Genomic DNA, 19,984 nt, shown 5'->3' with positions numbered 1-19,984 from the left:
TTCCAGTTTCAATTGTCTTAAGAAAAAAGAGAAGAACCAGGTAAGAGTAACTTGCTACCAAGATCCGTATCTAGAAATATTCATGGAGATGAGAGTGGTATTAAGAGATCAAGGCTTCCTTGCTCTCTGGCAACTGCCCAGGGTTGGGCAAACTCGGGGAAGTCTCTCCTTTGGGAAAATATGAGATAAATGTCGTGGTCGAGTTTCGTGGAAGGTGGAGTGAGGCAGAGAGCATTCAGTTCATTTATCCAAGGCATCTAAAAATTCATTGTCTTTCTTTGGAGACACAGAAAATAACCCCAGTTGCTACTGCTTTAAAGAGGAAATAAATATCTTTATTCTTTTCTTTTGTACATATAATGTCTTATTACAATATTGGGTTTTCCTTTAATCCATTCACCAACAGGTCACCCAAATCCTGGAAACCCTTTCCCACGTCCTATAAGACAACATTTCCCAAAGTGTTTGCTCTCCACGGCACATGGACCCTATGAGGTATTCCTTTATAAAGTGGGGGCCGAATCAAACACCTCTGGGGAAATCGGCACGTGACTTCTCACCCATGAAGATTCACAATCCACAGTGTGTGTAACTTGTCTAACTTTTAATTTAAAAAAATATATTGCTCATATTACCCTCCAATGAGAAGGCTGCTAAAAAAGATGATGTTATAAAATGGTATGTAGAATTATAAACCTATTTTTAACCAATAGAGATATTTGGTGTACCTAAAACAAGTTCAAAAGCTTTTCTCAATATTTGCTGCATCTCATGTTTCTTGTCATGACTGATATGAGAGCAGTGGCCTGAAGAAGTATGCCTAGTTTGGGAAGTCTGCGTTGAGTCGATTGAAGGAAAAGGGAGAAGGATATTTCTTGGGGGCGGAACAAGTGGAGGTGCATTATGTGTATATTTATTTTAAGACCTCTTGCTTCCTGATGGCTAAGTTTCTTTAAGATCCAACCTTATTTGTTCTAGGCCTCAGGTCCGTGTGTTTGTGACAATTTAAATGGCCACAGTGGCAGCAGTCATATGTAACATTAATGAAGTGTCGCGTGCTAGGACCTGTGCTAAATGCTTAACATGTATTGAACCTTTGATTCTCAAAACAAATCTATGAGGTAGGTTATAAAATTATCCCCATTTTATGGATGGAAGAAACTGAGGCCCAGAGAGGTTAAACCATCTGCCTAAGATCACACAGCTAGTTACTGGTAAAGCCAGGCTACAGACGCAAGCAGACTAGTTCTAGAGTTCACAATCTTATCCTCTGCGAGATTTAAGACTGGTGTCACACAGGGTGGGTCCCTTCGTGGGTCCCCTTGTTGTGCACCTGGGTTCAAGATAAATTCTGCGTCAGTCCCACTGCGATAGGATCGTCTGGAGTCCTGGAAGGCTTGTTAGCTGATTGCTCTCCCCACCCCACCCCGTCCGCCCCAGTTTCCGGTTCGGTAGGTCAGGGTGGGGACTGAGAGTCTGTATTTTTAACAAGTTCTGGAATGACTCTGATGCTAGTGGTCCAGTGATCACCATTTGGAATTACAGGTTAGAAAAAGGTTGTATTGGACAAAGACAAAATTGCACAGTCCAAAGTTCAGATCACAGAGGAAGAAATACAAATGGTCAACATACATAAGAAATGCTCGATTTTACCAATAACCAAAGCATTTAAAATTAAAAGTGTAGTGATAGAGCATCATCTATTACACAAGCAAAGTTTTGGGGTTGTTTTGTTTTGTTTTGTTTTGCTTTGTTTTTGAATGACCATCTCCAAAACTAGTCATGGAGCAGTAAAATGGACATTCCATAGACACTAGGGGACGTGACCATTACAATATTCGTATCTTGGACCCAGTGGCTTCATTTTAGGTTAAGAAAATAATCCCACCTGGGAACAAAGATTTAAATCTAAAAATGCTCACGTGGTCGAGTGCACTTTGAGACGTGGCTGTTGGAGGCGGGGCCATAGTGAGCCCTAGCTATTGGGGTGAACGCTGTTCTCTGAGCTGTGAGTTCTGAGCTGTATTCCGAGTGCCTGCAGGGGCTGAGGCATTTTGGTGGCTTCGCCCTGCATTCCCAAAGACCACTAAGTCAGGAGTGTAGGGGGCTGTGCAGAGGACACTACCATCAGGGAGGAGGGAGCAGAAGGCTGCAAGGAGGGGCTGGGCGGGAGTGAATGACAGCCTGGAGAGGCAACTGAAAGCAAGGCGTCAGGGGTGACCTGGGTGTCAATGCTGCAGGAATAAAGACACCTGTGTATGTATATGTGCGCACATGTATGCCTTTGTGCACAGGTGTGTACAGACGCGTGTGTGTCCATGCACACATGCACATATGTGTGAGCACATGTATGCCTTTGTGCACAGGTGTGTGTGGACGTGTGTGTGTGCATGCACACGTGCATGCATGTGTGCAGGTGTGTACCTTTGTGCACTGGTATGTAGGGACATGTGTGTATTTGTGTGTCTGTGTGTCCCTGTGTGCATGCATGCATGTGTAGGAACAACTACAATATACAGACACATATGGCACCATCACTACTTGGGAGAACAGTGGTCCCAAACTTGGGGGAGTTAGAAAGCACCCCAGGTACCTCCTGCTGTGTACGGGGTTCAGTCAGAATTCTCTGATGGTACCCAGGGCAGAAGAGATCTTACACCAGACTTTCTGAATCAGAATCTCTCAGGGGGACAGGCTGTGACTCTTTCTATTTTCAAAAGTTCCTCAGATGATTTCTGTTGATGTGGCTGAGGTCCTCTGTGTAACCTTAAGACAAGGATCCAGGTGGGGGAAGAAGCAGAGGAGGCCCAGAAGGAAGGAGACAGCCTGTGGGGCACAGCCAAGCAGAGAGCAAGGGTCTGGGAGTGCGAGAGCTGAAGGAAGCTTCCTTTTGACACTAGTTTCAAATAATCCAAATGTCAACAAACCAGAGCTAGCCTGCTTGTGTCTCAAGGCTGCTTTTAATTTCTGGTTTGGAAACCTGGGTATGCAATCATACCATTTACTAACATTTAGATGTAGGATAAGAAGAGAGTATGAGTGTGAGTGTGTGTGTGTGCACACTTACACACACACACACACACACACACACACACGGTGAGTTCAAACATGAGCTGCTCTTGGGATGTTAAGCCACTTGGAACCATGGGGCTGCAGCCTGATAGAAAGTTCTGGGCCATAGATGTGAAATGAGTCATCAAAATTGAAGCCTGGATGGGACTGAGGTCACCCAAGGACTTACTGTAAACTGAATGTACACAGGAGCCTTTAAAAATGGAGACATTACTTCTCATCAAAAGGTGCACTATATTCCTGATTAAGTCCAGTGACTGGTTCTGGGAGAAACGTCGACCTCAAGGAAGTTCTGATCTTCGGAAGTTGCCAGTAGCTGAAAAGTCTTGATGCGCAATATTTTAATGGCATATTCTGCGAGCGGGACAGACAAGACACACAGGATGTGGATGACAAATCAGGAGTGAAAAGATTAGGTCCATGTGGACCTAATTACCAATTGGAAATGTCCCAATTTGTTGATAACACACATCTTGTTGTTATGTCGAGGCAGTTAATTGGGGGAATCTTCCTGCCTTCACTTCACATCAGTGGTTCTAGGACTTTGCAACCTTTTACCATTTCTTTTGTTTGTTAGTGCTTGTCAATATTTCCATAGACGCGGAGAAAACTTTCAGGGTTCTCACTTTTGACGGCCTTTGAAGTAGGGCCTCTATGCAACTTGTTAGGAAATTCCGCATGGGGACGGGAGAAGAGTTGGAACAGATTCTACTAGTTTCCACACACACTGCTGTTCTCTGTTGTGAGCTAGGATTTCTACTTTTATGTGCTTCGGCACATATACATTCAAATTTGAAAATGTGCATTAATAATTAGAAATGGATATATGCAGGCACATGGTAGATCTTTAATAAATGTTCTGAATGAATAACGAGCTGCCCGTTACTTAGCAGTATATTCTGACAACTGACATAACGATATGCTTTGACAAACACTGGGGGAGATAGGAATGTAGCGGGCAAGAACCCTGCTGGACCCCAGCTTTCCGTCTAGTGAGGAACCCACTCTCAGACATGTGGACTGGTGCCTAACTGGGCAGTGTGGGGTGAAGGGTGGAGTCCCCCAACTCTCCACCCACGCCCCTCACTGGGGTTCTCTAGGGAACTAATACAGATTTTAAATGCCTCTGCTGGAAAACATCCCTCAGTTAAAGGGTGGTAACAGAGATGCCAGCACTGGGACCTGCAGCCCCCTTCCATTCACCCAAACTACACTGGTCCTTCGGGCAGGTATGAAGCCCACTTCTCCCCCACAGTAGCAGACCCTCCCCTCTGGGGCCTGGGCTTTAGAATCTGCCATTTTCTTTCTCATGAGCACTTACTGAGAGACAGGTGTGGATTCAAGAAAAGGCAAAAATAACAACGCAACCTTTGTACGAATCCCGCCTACCCCTGGCTTGGGGTTTGGGCCTAATTCTGATCAGACTCGGAGACCAACTGTAGTCACAGTGTAACCATTCAATGAAAAGAACCTGTCCAGACCTCTCCCTTTGGAGTGAGGCTTTGCTGTGCCCTCAGCCCTGGCTGTGAGAAGCGTCAGGGGTACCACTGCCCAGGGAAGTAGGGGCCACAGCAGTGTGGGTAGCAGGTCTAAGTGACATCAGGTCGAGTGTGGGGAGGTAGGTTAACGTGATGGGGAAGAGGGAGGAGGAAACTCCCGTGGCAGGGAGCCCAGGGCGCGCAGAACAGCCACTCAGCAAACACCTGGTGACCGGTTATGTTTGCGCCCAGCGTTATACTAGATGCTAGGTAGATAAGAGGTGAAGATAGTATGCCGGCCCTCAAGAATCTTTCATTAAATCTCAAATAAAAAGATGAAAAAAAGCATATAATCTGGTTGGAGATATGACACATATATGAGTGAAAAGTTGAGGATGAAGGGAAAGTAGCACCTGTGGGGATTAAGAGACCTAAGCCTTGGTCCCCTCATCTGTACTATCAGGGAGCTACAGCAGATACCTGGGAGGTCCCTCCCACATCTCATAGTCTTTAGGAAAAGGAATGACACTCAGTAGTAAATGGGGAGCCAACTCTCTGATAGCGACAGTCATGCTGGGTCTTGAAGGTTTAACAAGGAATTCTGCAGGCAACAGGCTGGGGTGCGGGTGGGGGTGTCCTGACTTGGTCTGGAGAGCATTTCTTCTTCAATCTCACTGCTCCTCTGCCTTAGGTCCCTATGAGCAAGATGAGAAGGCAGGCCCACATACCACCCTCACTGCACCTCTAACTTTTAAAATGCTCACTGCTGCCATCCTAGTCGGGCTTCCATTATTTGTCACGTGAATTCTAGAACAAATCATTGGTGCCTTCCGTGTAGCCGTAGCCGGGGGTCTTTTTAAAAATTTAATTAGATTATAATTCTCTTTCCTGCTTAAAACCTTCCCAAAGCTTCCATCACACTCAGAATAAAACCCAAACTCCTGACTCTGTTATTATGGCTTCACCTGAATGGCCTCTGCCTACCTGTTTGATCCCATTTCTTACCTTGACCCCCTCAATCCCTACAATCTAGCCACAAAAAGAGCATTCTGCATCTCAAACTAGCTAAGCTTGTACCCACCCCAGGGCCTTTGCACTTGCTGTTCCTTTGCCTGGAATGGCCTTCTCCTGGCTCTTCTCGGATCTCTATTCAAATGTCACCGTCTCAGAGGAATCCTCCCTGGCCCTCTTCTGAAGTAGTGCCTCCCAGAGGTTTTCAAACCACGTTCTATGGCGTGTGTCAACTACCACTGGGTGAAGGAGAGGGAGTAGAAAAGGCTCCCAGCCCTCCTTCCTTTGGCCAGAATAGCCCTGCTTTGATCTGATTCCATGTGAAATTTCATCTGAAGAAAGGAGTCCAGTGAGTTCAACGTTTTTGAGAAGCACTGGCCTTGTCCATTTGCAAGGGGACTGCAAGGTACGGACAGCAGTCTGATGGCGTCCATTAGTTGCAAGCGCACGCCTTTGGCAGAAAAGGCTAATCAATCTCGACCACCACTCTCCTGCTGGTTCTGGAAGGGGCCTCAGACTCCAACTCAGCACAGCCTGCGGGGCTGCCAGCCTCAACCGGTCAGTTGCAGCTGGCTGGAAGGAGAAATGAAATCTAATTACCCTCTCTGTGCCAGGACTCTCATTTGCATGAACACAGAGCTCAGGAAGTCCAGTTAGAAGGGATAGCAGCTCCCCACGTACCTGCAGCCTCGGAGCTTGGGCTAATGAGAGCCTCTGGCATCGAGGGAACCCAGCTGGCGTCTCTGTTTGCAAACTCCACCTCAGAGTGGGAAGATATGGCCCATGGGTATAACCAACTACAGCAATCTAAACGCTACCTTTTGATTGCTCAAACACCGCACCTGCTTCCTGTGAGGGCCATCCCTACCTGAAGCTCTTTCAGGGACCACATCCACTCTGTCACCTTGGAAACGATGGCCCCACCCTGGCCACTCCTGTTGGCGTGTCCTGCCCTCCTCTGTTCCCTGCCCGGCCCCTCCACTCCAGGTCCAGCTGAGGCTTGAGTGAGGGTGAGAGGGAGGAAAGCGTTCTCATGCCCAGACTGCCAGCTCGCTGTTCCAGCACCAGGTCACCTTCCTGTCCCTCCTCCGTCAAGCTGCTGCCATTTCCCTTAATGTTTTGCTCGCTGCCAAATACTAGATTCCAGTTTTCCCGGACTTTTAGCTTCTTGGAGGTTTGACAACTTCCGCGTGCTTGCTTCTCTCTGTCCTCAGTTTCCAAGCTGCCTCGCCACCCAGGCTTGGCCCCTCCTCTTTCATGTCCCACTCTGCCACCTGTAGGGCTCCTTTGTCTTTTCAGGCTTGAAAGCCCCCATCCCACTCTTTCTGGAAGCTTCACTCTCTCCTCTGCCTTGACTTACCACCAGTACACGATTGCTAGATTCACAGGATTATGTGATGTCACGGATTAGGTAGTTATGTGTCCCCAACCCCCAGGGACACAGTGTGTCGAGGTGTTCCCTGGCCCCACGCAGATTTCCAGTGCTTCCTCAGAACCCACAATTCCCTTAAGCTCCTGACTTATTTTCTTCCTTCAAAGTCTTGCTTCCCTAGTAGGGTGGTCAGTCACCCCAGTGCGCCTGGGAGTTGGTGGGGTGGCTACTGCGTCCCTGGACTGTGGGACTTTCGGTCCTAAAGCTGGCACACCCTGGGCTAAGTGGGAGCATTGGTCAGCCGTCCCACAGGCTCCCTGGCCGTGGTGCCCTCCACGCTGGCGCCAATCGGCGGTACTGCGGTGGTGCCATAGACGAATCCTTGCTGGTAAGTTAAAGCAAACGCAGTGCCTTAGCCCAGTGGATGCACTGAAACCTGGACCCCTGGATGTGTTGCTAATGATAAGAAATGCCAAAAAAAAAAACCACGGGCCGGCCTGGTGGCTCAGGCGGTTGGAGCTCCATGCTCCTAACTCCGAAGGCTGCCGGTTCGATTCCCACATGGGCCAGTGGGCTCACAACAACAACAAAAATATATGTTAAAAAAAAAAAAAAAAGAAAGAAAGAAAGAAATGCCAGGCCAGGGTAGCACTGTGTGAGGGCAGCAGATTCTTTTGCAATCCTGCAACGTCACCAGGGAACACAGACACCCGATAATGGCTCTATCCCAGTGCCACCTCAAAGGCTAATTACCAAGACATTGTGCGCTGGTATCAGAGTCCTGGTGCGAACTCCCTGCCTGGCCCACTTCTGAGCACTGATGGCAGGTGTGTGCCACGGCCCAGATGGGGCCCCCTGCCTGGTGGCTGCTATTTCAGCCTACCCGGGAAGGAGAGGGTAGGAGGTGTGTCTCCACTCCCTTCAGGGACTGTCAGAGCTGCCATGGCAGTGACGCCACACCAGTGGACCCTGTGCAGAAATAGCATCAAGCCGAGGCCTGAGGCAGGGCAGAAGGAAAGCTCTTACTAACTCCAGGAGCCATCACCTAGGAGACCGAGGCCCTCTGTCCCGAAGGGTCTTGCAGTCACCCAGGGCAGTTCATACTGTGCATGCAGGCACTTTCCCAAGGAGCTGCTCCTCATGCAGCCACGTGGTGCCACAACTTTGCTGGAGTAGAATTGCTGCAGCTTTCTAGGGCCGGAAATCCATCTGCGTGACGTTTTCCGCTCTTGGAAGCCAGGAACGATGTCTGTGTACCCCTAAGCCTCATGTGCTGCCTTGTTGCTATGTGACCCGAGGGCCTGTTCTGACCACGACCCCAACAGGTCACCGCAAAGCTGTCGTGGCAGAAGTGCCCTGTGGACGGGCCACAGCCCACGCCTCCCTGAGACACGCCCATGTACTCCCATCTCGAAAACCGGAAACAAGCAAGTCAGTACACAGAAAGGGTCCCTCCTCCTCCAAACGTGGTGTTTGCACCCTCAGAAGATGATGGACACTAAGACCTTCTTTTGCTTAGATTAAATGCCTCCGAAGCATTTAGCTCTCGGGAGCACTTTATAGCTTTGCTCAGACCTGTGCGGAATACAAATGACTGTTGAATTATACATCGCTGGATCAGCAGCAGCCAACAGGCAGGTCACATGGGGTGTTCCATCCAAGGAGCCTTAGGGGTTCACTCTGATGAGGCAGGGGGTGCTGACAGGCTCCGGAGAACACACCACAAGGGATGGGGCCCAGAATTAGGACAAAATCATCCATCATTCTGCACCCTCTGCAAATGCTCTAGGCAGACACGGCAGGAGTGTCGCCACACTGCTGGGAAAAGCAGCATTTGTGTTTCTGAGGCTGTCTATACACTACTGGGCCGTCCTACGTCCAGACGTGATTTTGCCATCGTAACACAACATCCCCCCTCAAGCGCCGAAAGAGACTGGCCAGTCATACAGCTTGGCATTGATACTAAAGTGAAAGCTTCCAGATTCCTGTTATGGAACTGATCCCCTGGTTTTTACATCTCTACAGGGTGGCCACGAATCTGGAAACACAGGTGTCACTGACTGAATTGTGTCCTTGCAAAAATCATGTTGGAGCCCTAACCCCCAGTGCCTCAGGATGGGACTGCATTTGGAGATAGGGCCGCTAAAGAGGTGATTAAGTGAAAATAAGGCCATTATGGTGGGCCCTCATCCAATTCGACTGGTGTCCTCATAAGAAGAGATTAGGACATACAAAGAGACACAGACACCAGACAGCTGCATACACAGAGGGAAGAGGGAGCAAGAGGCTGGCCACGTGCAAGCCCAAGGCTTCAGAGGAAACAGTCCTGCTGACACCTTGATCTTGGGCTTCCAGAACAGTGAGATAATAGATTTCTCTTGTTGAAGCCACCCTGTCTGTGCTGTTTTGTTTTGGCAGACCAAAGCAAATCGAATACAACAGGTGACTACATAACGGTTGGCCTATTAACATAACACTCCAACACATGATAAAATAAGATTATCTGTGTTTCCAGGCTTGATGGCCACCCTGTAGCTACGACAGACATCTACACAGAGCCGTCTGACACAATAACTGCTGAGCATCTCGGGGTGTTTCCTTCGTTTAATTGCCCTCATCCATGACTCTATGCTCACTCCTACTCAATACCAATCAATCCATTTACATTTTTCGGTGTGTCTTTAGATTTGGTCCCAAGAGCAGTGGCCTTGGTAGCCTCCATACCAAAGACGGAGCCTTTACAAACGTGTGAAAACTCTAAGGGGCTGAGCAAAGGGAAGAGGGCATTGGTGGGTGTTCGGCGCGCTTTGTTAAAATGGGAGTTCCGTAAGATCAAAGCACCGCATCCGGTCCCCTTGCCTGGAGTCCGATGTTGCCACCCTCCCCGTGTCTGCAGGGTCCCTGTAGCTAGCCTTACAGGTATCCTTTACGGGCCAATCCAAGGCCTGTTCTCCCAAGAAACCTTCACTGAGTGTCCACACTTTTCCTGATTCCCTAAAACTTGCATGGTCTAGAACAGGCCACCTGACAATTCATTAAAGGGACCCCCTCTTGTTTTAGCTTGTGTTCAGCTGGACTGTAACTTTCTCCAGAACTGGTTTGGTAGTGGTGTCTCCTTTTGTATTTATTATACACGGCACTGAGAAGTCAATCCAGATCACTGGATGAAATGGATTTCTAGGCTGTGGAGCTTTTAGGTGAGAATGTAGACTTTGAACCTCAGAGGGAAATGAAGTAGATACTATGCCCTGTCCTCCCCTCCTCCCTTCCTAAAATCATTCTGATCGCTGAGGCGTTAGTGCACGGGGGCGTGTGCCCATGCGTGCCGACGCATGTACGCGCCTACCTGTGTTTCAATGGGTCCCTCAGATTTCAGGAAGCACTTTTAGTTTTGCAGAAGTTCGGCATCAGAATAATACCCTCTCTGCAGGATTATTTTGAAGAGCGATAATAATAAATGTGAAAAGGCTTAGAGAAGTTAAAATTGCTTTCTATATGTAAGGTATAATATTAGAAATGGAAAGCGTTAAGTGAAGGGGAAGAAAAATTGTGCTGGAGGACAAGAAAAAATGGGGCCGCTGCTTTCATCTCCGTCACCTGCTCCATTCTCCCCTGGGCCCCGTGCCAGGGTAAATGCTACACCAGGAAGTAACTGTGTTCAACAAAGACCCGAGAAAGTGCTCATTCAGGACTCTTAATCCTGTGGATTCTATTGGAACCAGAGCCACGGAACTTGGGAAATCTCCAAATACACTTTAGAGACCGACCCTTCTTGGTAATGCAACGTATCTTTGGGCTTAGAGAGGTTACAGCGTCCAGTAGGGGTTACATTATGATATTGTGGATTTATGAAGATGCTTATAAGGCCTGTGGCTCAACCAAGATGGGTAAAAAGAGCTCACCCCAAGAGAAGTGTTGGAAATCGTTACATAACATGAGTTGGGGACCTTTTATTAGGTGGGTGGGTACAAAAGTAATTGTGTTTGCAATTATTTTTAACCTTTTAATCGCAATTACTTTTGCACCAACCTAGTCAAAGTGAGGGACAGGTTCTCGCCCTAGGTCCTCTGGAATACTGAGGCGGCACGTACAATTACCCCATCTCATTTATCAAACACCCACTCTACACTGCACTGTGAGAGCTGCGTTCTTATTATTGTCCGTGCACATAGTGCATTCTCCCCTCTTTCTCGGGCTGAAACACCACCATTGCCCAAGGGAAGCCGTGCTGTGATCACAATGATTAATTCAGGCATAGCCACTTGACTCAAGCCATGTCTCAGTTTTTGTATCTTCTTGAGGTTGCCGTGAGATTGCATACATATGTAAATTATATATACATACATGTAAATTATATATGCATATGCACACACACGCACACATACACATAGCACAGCACATAAATGATATAATTCCCATAGTAATCTCAAGGTAAATAATTTGCTAAAGGTCCCAAAGCATAAGTGACAGAACAAATATCTGACCTTGCTGTAAAGCCTCAAACTATTTGATTGTGGAAACATCTGAGAACCATCCACTATACTTGCTTTGATTGCCCCGTTAGAAAACATATCCCCCAGAGGAAGCAACCACTGGCCCACTGTACTTTTGCCTATCTGACCTTGGATATCTCGTGCTTCATGGAACGAAAAGTTGGAAAGATCCGAGGTGGGTAAGGTCTGAGTTTTCTAAATAGGGCGGGGAAAGAGAGCTGTAGAAAGAAAATGAACAGAGACGGCAGCATTGCGTCTTTTTGATGTGAATCTTTGCAGCTTCCTATCAATCCATCTGGGCCTCGGTTCAGAGCTGAGGATTGGTGGGATCCAACTGGCTTCTTCACCAAACTGAGAGTGGCATCGACAGCTGTGCCGAAAGGAACATTCTCAAGCTGTGAATGGTGAGCTTCCAAGAGTAAAGCCACTTAGAGCATGCCATCTTCCTGCCCCTGCTTCTCTCTTCTTTCCTCTTTCTAGGCCGACTTTTACTGATGGGCGACAATGGCCCCTGGAGCAAACTCTGAAACCTCTAAGGCAGAGGGCAATCTTGCCTTGGGTTTCTTTCTGGGGATCATGCTTGAAGGAATACAAAACCTCCTCAGACCACCTCTGACCCTGCATCTTTCTGGTTGCTCTGGTCATTTACCTTCCTAGGTAGCACACACGGCTTTTGCAGAGAAAACCACAGAGCCCCCAAGGCCAGCGAGAAACCCAGTACAAGTGGGTCTTGGCGATCATGAGGCTCTCCTGGCCCAGAGGTGCCCCAAGTCACCCTGCACCAGCTTCCTGGCAGGGGAGGTGCAACGGATGGGGAGTTGTTTAGTGGGAAGAGAACTCTACCAAGAATCAGGAAATCCAGGCTCTGGTCTCATCCCTGCCCATGAAGTGGGCAAATCATCTCCTCTCTCCCACAGCAAATCTCTTCTCACGGGACTGACCCGCCCCCCCCAACCATAAAAAAACAGGAGCAGGACCAGATCTCTATGGTCCTTCCAGTGACGTGAGCCCATGACTTCAAGTATTGGAGCAAGAAGGTACCATTCTCTCTGAACTGCTCTAGGACTGGCTGTCGCTTGTTCTGTCAAACATGAGCCCTGGAGAGAAGATACTGCTTCTCACCTCCTGACATGTACAGAAGGGATGGTGGATGAGACTATTAGATGGCATTATTCGGCATCGATGTACATATGAGGCTCAGCTCTAAATTGCCTTGATTTTAAACGTGGAAGGATTGGGGACTCAGCTGTTTCAGTGTCTGGAAGAAATTGGCTCCTGAAAGACATCGCTCTGGCTTCTGCCCTATCTGATCCAAGCCAATGCCATGTTAATTAGTAGAGAAAAGGGCGTGAGGTGGCAGCCAGAAGACCAGGCGAGCCTGCCTGCTGGTTTGGTTTAGGTCTCCTTATGCCTGGCACATCTGTCAGCTTGGCCTGGCCTTTCTTTGAGACAAAAATCTGTACCCAAGTGATTTTTGCATGCTGTCACCGCACTGCTGGGTCACTGAACACATATATAGCTTTATATGGATCAAACTCTGATATGTCATCCTTACAATGCGACAGACATTGTTTCAAGTGCTTTACTGATATCAACTCTTTAATCCTCAGAGCAACCTTATGACGCAGACAGCAACCTTAGATGAGGCAAGCGAGGCACAGAGAGGTTAAGTAAATCGCACAAGGTCACACAGCTAGTGAGTACGGAAACCAGGACTCAAATCCATGCTTTCACCACATGCCACATTGTCTCTCATTTCTTGTGCCTGTGAATTGCCTCTGGAGCTGGACTGCAAGCAATGCAAGCTGAGAAGCTCTTGTTTCCCACAATAAGGTCCCACGTACAGTGGTACTTAAATAAGGTTTATCAACTAGCTGATGAGATTGGGAGAGGAGGCCCTATCATCATCAAATGTGGCCCTCAGGAGGTTCTGGGGTTTCTCAGACTCAGGCTCAGTTAATAAAATTTTGTTGCTGACTTCTTCAGAGAACTAGGAAAACCCAGCACAACCTGTATACGACTTCACTCCATATTCGTGTCAGGTTGAAGGGTGACTTTCTGTGCAGGGACATGAGTTTTCGATGAGGGGTAGGAGGGAGAGTTCAAGAATGAAAAGGAATCAAGATGAGAGCATGAACTCTTTCACTAAGACTCTCTGTAGCTTCCCAACAGGCCAGAAACTCACACAGGGGACAGAGTAAGTTGTGGTCAGAAGAGGACCCAAAGGAGCTCGGTGTGGACCCCAGGGTACCAAAGGGGTCTTCCCCTCTCGCCAGCTCCTCCCCCCAGTCCTACTGGCTTGCAACCTCTGTAGTTTCTCTTTTTTCTTGGAGATTTGGGGAACAATCACTCACTTCTCTTCCTTTTCTGAATTCAAACTCTAATGAGAGAAGCACCACAGGAAGGAAACAGACGGCAGCAAATTATCAGCTTCATTACAGATAAAGCTAGCGTGGCAACTGACCCCCGGCCACAGTCAACTTCACCAGTACTTCACGCGCAGGCTGACATTTTAGAAGGATTCGCCTAAGGGAACGTCCAGGACTTGGAACAGATGCACTCCCCAGAAGTGGTGACTTACACTGGTGGGCAGGAGACAGAAAGGAAAATCGGCCTCGAAACGGGCCTCCCGAAGCTGGCTTTGGCCTTGGGACTCGATGTGGGAATGCTGGCCACCTGACCGAGCGGGCGAGGGCAGAGAACCCAGATGGTACCGTGCCCCACGGGCTCGGCCTTCTCTCCCAGCCTCACCCATCAGAGAAGTCCGTCCTCTCTTCTCCCTTAGGAAGTAGGCCCTTCAAAGGTAGCATCTCTGTCCTCCTACAGGGAGAAAAAAATGCCCTCCTTCTTCCCTCGGCCATACTTACTCAGGGACCCTCAAACGCCAAGACCCAGAGGCTTCTGGGAAACGTGATTTCAATGGAACTTGTCTAAAAATGTCAAGAGCTGAGCCAGATGGGGCATTTTCATTACCTAATTATTGTTTTAAATAAATTGTGGGCTGGGTGTGAGGTGGAATCTTTAAAAAGCGATTATTGGATTTTGTTCGAGACGCAGTGAGAAGGACACAGCTACTGGCATTCTTTCCTACCCCGGGCCCAAATTAGGGGGTCAAATATCATATTAGGTTTGCATGTTATCTTTCATAAAGCTGCTTAAGCATTTTTTAAAGACAAAAAGCATTTTTTTGCTTCATTCACAACAGTGTTTAATTACAAAGAGGTATAGAGAAAAGGAAATGTATTCACAACATGTGAAATCCTAAACTAGAATGAATGAACAAAGGCTTGGCACACTGCTTCTGAAAAGTGGTCAACTCTGAGTTCAGCAGCAGTTTCATTTGACAGATGAACATTAGAAGCCCTGGGAGGGGCAACGATAAGAACAGGGCAAGTGGACTCAATTCTTCCTTCAGCCCTAACCATCACCGCCCCTATGAGTCTGCACCTGACTCCCCAGCAGGCAGGCTTCCTTTCTCGGTACACGCACAGACCCTTCTCTTAGACCATCACCTACCTGAGTGACCCTAAAGGACCATACACATTCTTATTTGTGTGTCCTGGGTGCCAGCACAATGCCTGGCACACAGTAGGCGCTCAATCAATGTTTATGGAGCTGAATTTAGATTATAAAGCAGATACTTAAGAAATACAATAGAGCTGTCTCTAAATAGTTGAAAAATGGTGGAGAAAGGTGTACTGACTTGAATTAATGTTCCATTAGCAGAAAGGACCCAAGTCCAATAAGTTAAAATTACCAGAAGTCAGATTCAGGTTTAAAACAAAGAAGAGCTAAATGACAAGAAAGCGGCCCCCTGCCACCGTGGAGGCTTTGAGCCGGGAAGAAGATGGGAAGTGAACTAGACTTCTGCGCTCCAAGGTACTCACAATGAGACAGGTGCCATCGAAATGGTACAGAGGGATGCCAGAGGTCAGAGGGGGAGTTTGGGCTTAGTTAAGATGATTCAGAAAGTTTCTGGAAGATGCTGACTGTCTAAGTTGAGAAGTTGAATCTTGAGGGAACACAGGGCCTCAAAAGGCAGAGGAAGGTGGCAGAGAGGCCGAGAATGACAAGCAGTCTGGAGGGGAGCACAGGACGTGTGGCTGAAGGCCAGTCCGACATAAGACTGTGGCCAAAGTTAGACTCCAAGCAGGGGACAGGGGCCTTTATTCTATAAACAACACGGAGCTCAGAACGTTTGTCATCAGAGACATAACGCAGTAATGAGTGTATTTTAGAAAGAGTCTGGTATAAAGGCCTGATTCAGTGGACTGTATGGAAAGGAACGTTTATGGAATACCAATCCTTTGCTAGATGCTTTTCCTACTTGTTATCTCATTGCATCCGCACAACAAACCTACGGGGTAGGCTGCATTTTTCCCATTTTACAGATGAGAAAACGGAGGCTCTGAGGTTGACAACTCAGTGGTAGGACAGATGAGAGCGCAGAAATCTAGTTCATTTCCCATCTTCCTCCCGGCTCAAAGCCTCCACGGTGGCAGGCGGCCTCTTCCTTGTCATTTAGCTCTTCTTCGTTTTAAACCTGAATCCGACTTCCGGTAACTTGGTCTGGTGGGACAGACCAAGGGCTAAGTGACTGTCAAGCTCCTGCAATAGTAATAAGGGTCTACGTGGCCCACGTGGACTGGTGGCAAATAAATGGGCCACACAGACCACAGCCAAGGAAATAATGGCAGATGTTGACAATTGATGGAAAGGTGCTGGGGAAACTGGAAAAGAGAAAAATGACTCGGAAGTGACTGACAGACGGATGTGCTGAGGAAGTCAAGAAGCTCATGTGCCTGGGGAAAGGGAACGGAGAGGAGCTGCCATTTATCAGGTGCCTACAGTAAGCCAGGTGTTTGGCACACATGCATGTAGAAAAAGGAGAAGTATAGTTCAAGGATATAGGATGTTCCAGATGGGTGGAGCCTGGAGCTCAGTAAAGACTGCTCCACGCACAGGCTCCAGCCTCGTTTGTGCAGAGATAATTGTGACTGTGAGAGTGGGTGTTGTTGACAAGGGGACATACTTATAGGAAAAAAGAGAGATGGGGCCCACATGTACAGGTCGAGCAAAGAGAACAGAAAAGGCACCGAGAAAAGGAATAATCATGTGTGCTGTCACAGAAGACAAGAGGTGAGAGTTTCAGAAAAGACGGAAGTAGGTCAACCCTAGTGCGGTCAGAAAAGGAGGTTGAAGGACAGACAGGTGAGCACCCAGGAGTAAGCAGGTCTCCAAGATAACAACTTCCACACATGGTGGGAATGGCAACCAGACTTCAGGAGATGAAGTGGGTTGGTGGCTGAGCTACAGAACTAATGAGGAAGGATTCTTGTTTTTGCGATATGGGCCCCACGCTTTATCATTTTTCTCAGAGACATGTGAAACAATAAGGGCCTCGGCCACAGGGGCTCGTTGCCTCGTCCTCTAAGAAATACTCCTTGAACAGAATCTGCCACCCCAACAGCAATACCCTCTGTCTACCAGGATGGGGTGTCTGCGTGGGGTCATCTTGTACTCTATTGGGCCATGAGCTGCTGAAGGACTGTAAATATGTCAACGAGGTAATTATTATTTGGGTGATAGTGCTGCATGATTATTAAATACCCAGGCTTCAGATTCAGAATCCTTGCTCCGGGCGCTATGGAACCTTGGTCGAGGCACTTAAACGCTCGAAGCAAGCTAGGAACCACACCGAAAGTCTGAGAGTCAGGGATGAACAAAGCACCCAAGAACACAAGTGTAGAAAGCACTCGTCTGTGCCAGGCACAGTTCTAAGCATGTGGTACCTCTTAGTTAATTCTAACAACCCCACAAGGCAGGTGCTGTTTGCAGAAGGTGAACTAGAGAGAGAATCCATGTGCTTGAGGCTCCAGAACTTTGATTCAGATCCACTGTGGGGTTGACCTGCCTCACATCCGCACGACAGCAGATGGGACTCCCTTTGTGCCTTGTCCACTCCCTTCCTCCTCCCAGGCCCCAAATATCGAAATATCTCGACCTGCCCCCCTGCTGGTGGGGATTTAGGAGGACCCCTCTAACTGACAGATGTAAATGAATCCTTTTGGGTAACCCTGTCTGCCATGCTGGTTAAGTTCTCAGGCCTACAATTTTGTTTTATTTTTACTGTTTATGCCAGTATCCTTTGCTCCTCAGATCCCAAGTACAGAGAAGAAAGCGGGGGGATGAGTTGGAAAACCTTAGATGAGGGCTCCACCATTTACTTCATTGCATGACTCCAAGCTCGTTGCATTGCTCTCTGGGCCAAGTTCATCTTCTACAAAATTACGTGATGATGATCTTACGGGCTCCTGGGAAGATGAAAGGAAACAACTTTCCTAACGTTTGGAGAGCGTCTCCCACTGACACAGCCAGATGCTAAGTCAGCTCGTCCCTTCTCCCTGCCTGTCTCTTCCCCCTGCCTCCTAAGGGGGTCTGAAGGTCAAATGAGACCCTACTGCCCTTTGGAGCCTGTGAACTGAAAAGGGTTACCCCGACCACAACTGCCCACCCTGTTTGGGCGACCAGTACCTTCCTTCCCTAAGAATGGTATGTGAAAGATGTGCTCATACTCCGTACTGCTGGAAAGACACAGAATTCATTTATTTTTAATATTTTTCTTTTGGAAGGTGTCTCTCCCCAAAAGGGGAAAAGCTGACTCATTACGCTAATGGGTCTGGGTGTCTGACCCTTCTCTGAGATTGTCAGTAAGTGGGAGGCAGGAATGAGTTTTATGTCATTTTATCCTCCACAGTATGCAGTCCTGACTTAGCAGGTACTTAACAACTGGTTGTTTGTGCAATGAGTACTGAGCCCTGGGCAGGATCCGATGGGTCACCAGCATGGGGGTGGGCCCGCCTCTTTCATACCACTTCTTGTACATTCTTACTCTTTTGGTGGCTTCCAGAGAGGGGATGAGTGTACTCTCCAAACCCCAAATCAGGACGCACAATATGGGACACGATCTGATAACGAGAAAACGTGTTTGCAATCGGGAGACTACTAGAATGTCAGGGAGATATAGGAGGTTTACACACAGACCCTCATGTCACGATTATTTTATACCTGGGGGTAAAACGTCACTCACTGCCCACCAGTCCCAATAGCCCAAGTTCTGTTAGGATCCAAAGGTTTGCCCACTAGAGCAGAATTCCTTTGCACCAGGAGGGCCACCTTCATAAACCCCATCTGGTGTCAGGCTCTGGGGCCTCCCCAGAATCAGTCTTGAGGGTAGAGCCCCCTCCCTCTTCCTTGGGTCTGGCTATTTCTAACACCACTTCTCACCTGTCCTCCTCCCCTTCTCTGCCCCCAGGACAGAAGAAAGGACAATTCCTCCTCACTTACATCTGCTCCTCCCTCTTAATTGTTTCCCCAGGAGCAGCTTCTAAGCCCAGTAGGAGGGGTTTCTCCATTTACTTCAGGAACCAGCATTTTCCTTTGATTTATGACTTGTTTCAAGGGCCTGAAGCTTGCCTGACAAGTTCCCTTTCTCTGAAGCTTGCACACCTCTGTAAGAACATCCGAGAAGAGCCACAGGGAGGGAGGCTTTTGAAGTAGCTTTAGAAAGTACCTACGTTTCCATGGCAATCAGGCACTGTGGAGTTACCACGACATTCTGGGCCCTTCTGTTTCCACTGCAAAGGCTGCTGAGAAATCTGTTCTTTCTCAGCAACCACCCCAATAATGGAGATGGTTTTCCAGCCATCCTGCTCGCTTGCTCTTTCTCTCCCTCTGCTCCTGCCTGCCCTTCCCCCACTTCGCTCTTGCTGACAGTCCATTTTCTGGGAACAAGGGATCCCAATTCATTGGAGTGATGTCAGTATTTCTACCTCAGGATAGAGACAGTCTTACTTCTATGACCGGAGGACACCTTAGGGTGACAGGGTCCTAGCCTGAGTCTGGACCATGTTCACCCGATAATTCAGGCATGTCTGAGCATGTCTGTGTTGGTGGAGGCTGGTGGCCAGGAAGGTACCAGGCTGTGTTGAAGTCACTCATGCTGAGTGACATCCAAAATCATTCGCCCCATAGCATAGACACGGAACCCAAACCACACACAGTCACCTAACTTTGCTTTTCTTTACACTTTACTTCCAGGTCTGTCCTGCCCACAGAAGTGGTTTGATTACTCATTACAGGAACTTCCCACAAGATCCATCAACTCTTCCGTTGAAAGCATCAACAGACTGTGTGTGCTGTTAAGATTGTGTCAATTCTGCTGTTTTCCACCAATCCTGGAAACCATCGGTATTCTCACCCAATCGCAATCAAACACCTGCATTGAAATAAAGGCCTTAACACAGGCTTCCAGTTCTCAGTAAATTCTGACCGCCCCCCTCTCCCTCTCCCTCCCAGTTTTATTTTTCACCGGACATCGTATCATAAATTTAAGGTCCTTGTTTCTATCTGTCTCTCCAAACAGAACGCAAGTTTCACAAGGACTTTCTCCCATTCCCTACTCTAGCCCGACTGTTTAAGCAGTGTTTGGCATACGATGTAAATGAATTAATATAGTACGATATCATGTAACATAACATAATCATACACACAATAAT

At 48.0% G+C, this 19,984-nt stretch overlaps 1 protein-coding gene across 1 annotated transcript in view; it reads right to left on the bottom strand.

Annotated features, from left to right (window-relative positions):
* The window catches only part of TMEM178B (transmembrane protein 178B), a 318,756-nt gene that overhangs the window by 9,550 nt on the left and 289,222 nt on the right, over window positions 1-19,984 (bottom strand). The gene's annotated exons all lie outside the window — the stretch shown is intronic.

This window comes from Rhinolophus hipposideros (assembly GCF_964194185.1).
Source record: "Rhinolophus hipposideros genome assembly, chromosome: 25".
Taxonomy (NCBI): Eukaryota; Metazoa; Chordata; class Mammalia; order Chiroptera; family Rhinolophidae; genus Rhinolophus; species Rhinolophus hipposideros.
The sequence above is the reverse complement of the archived record's forward strand: the minus strand, read 5'-3'. Positions and strand labels throughout refer to the sequence as shown.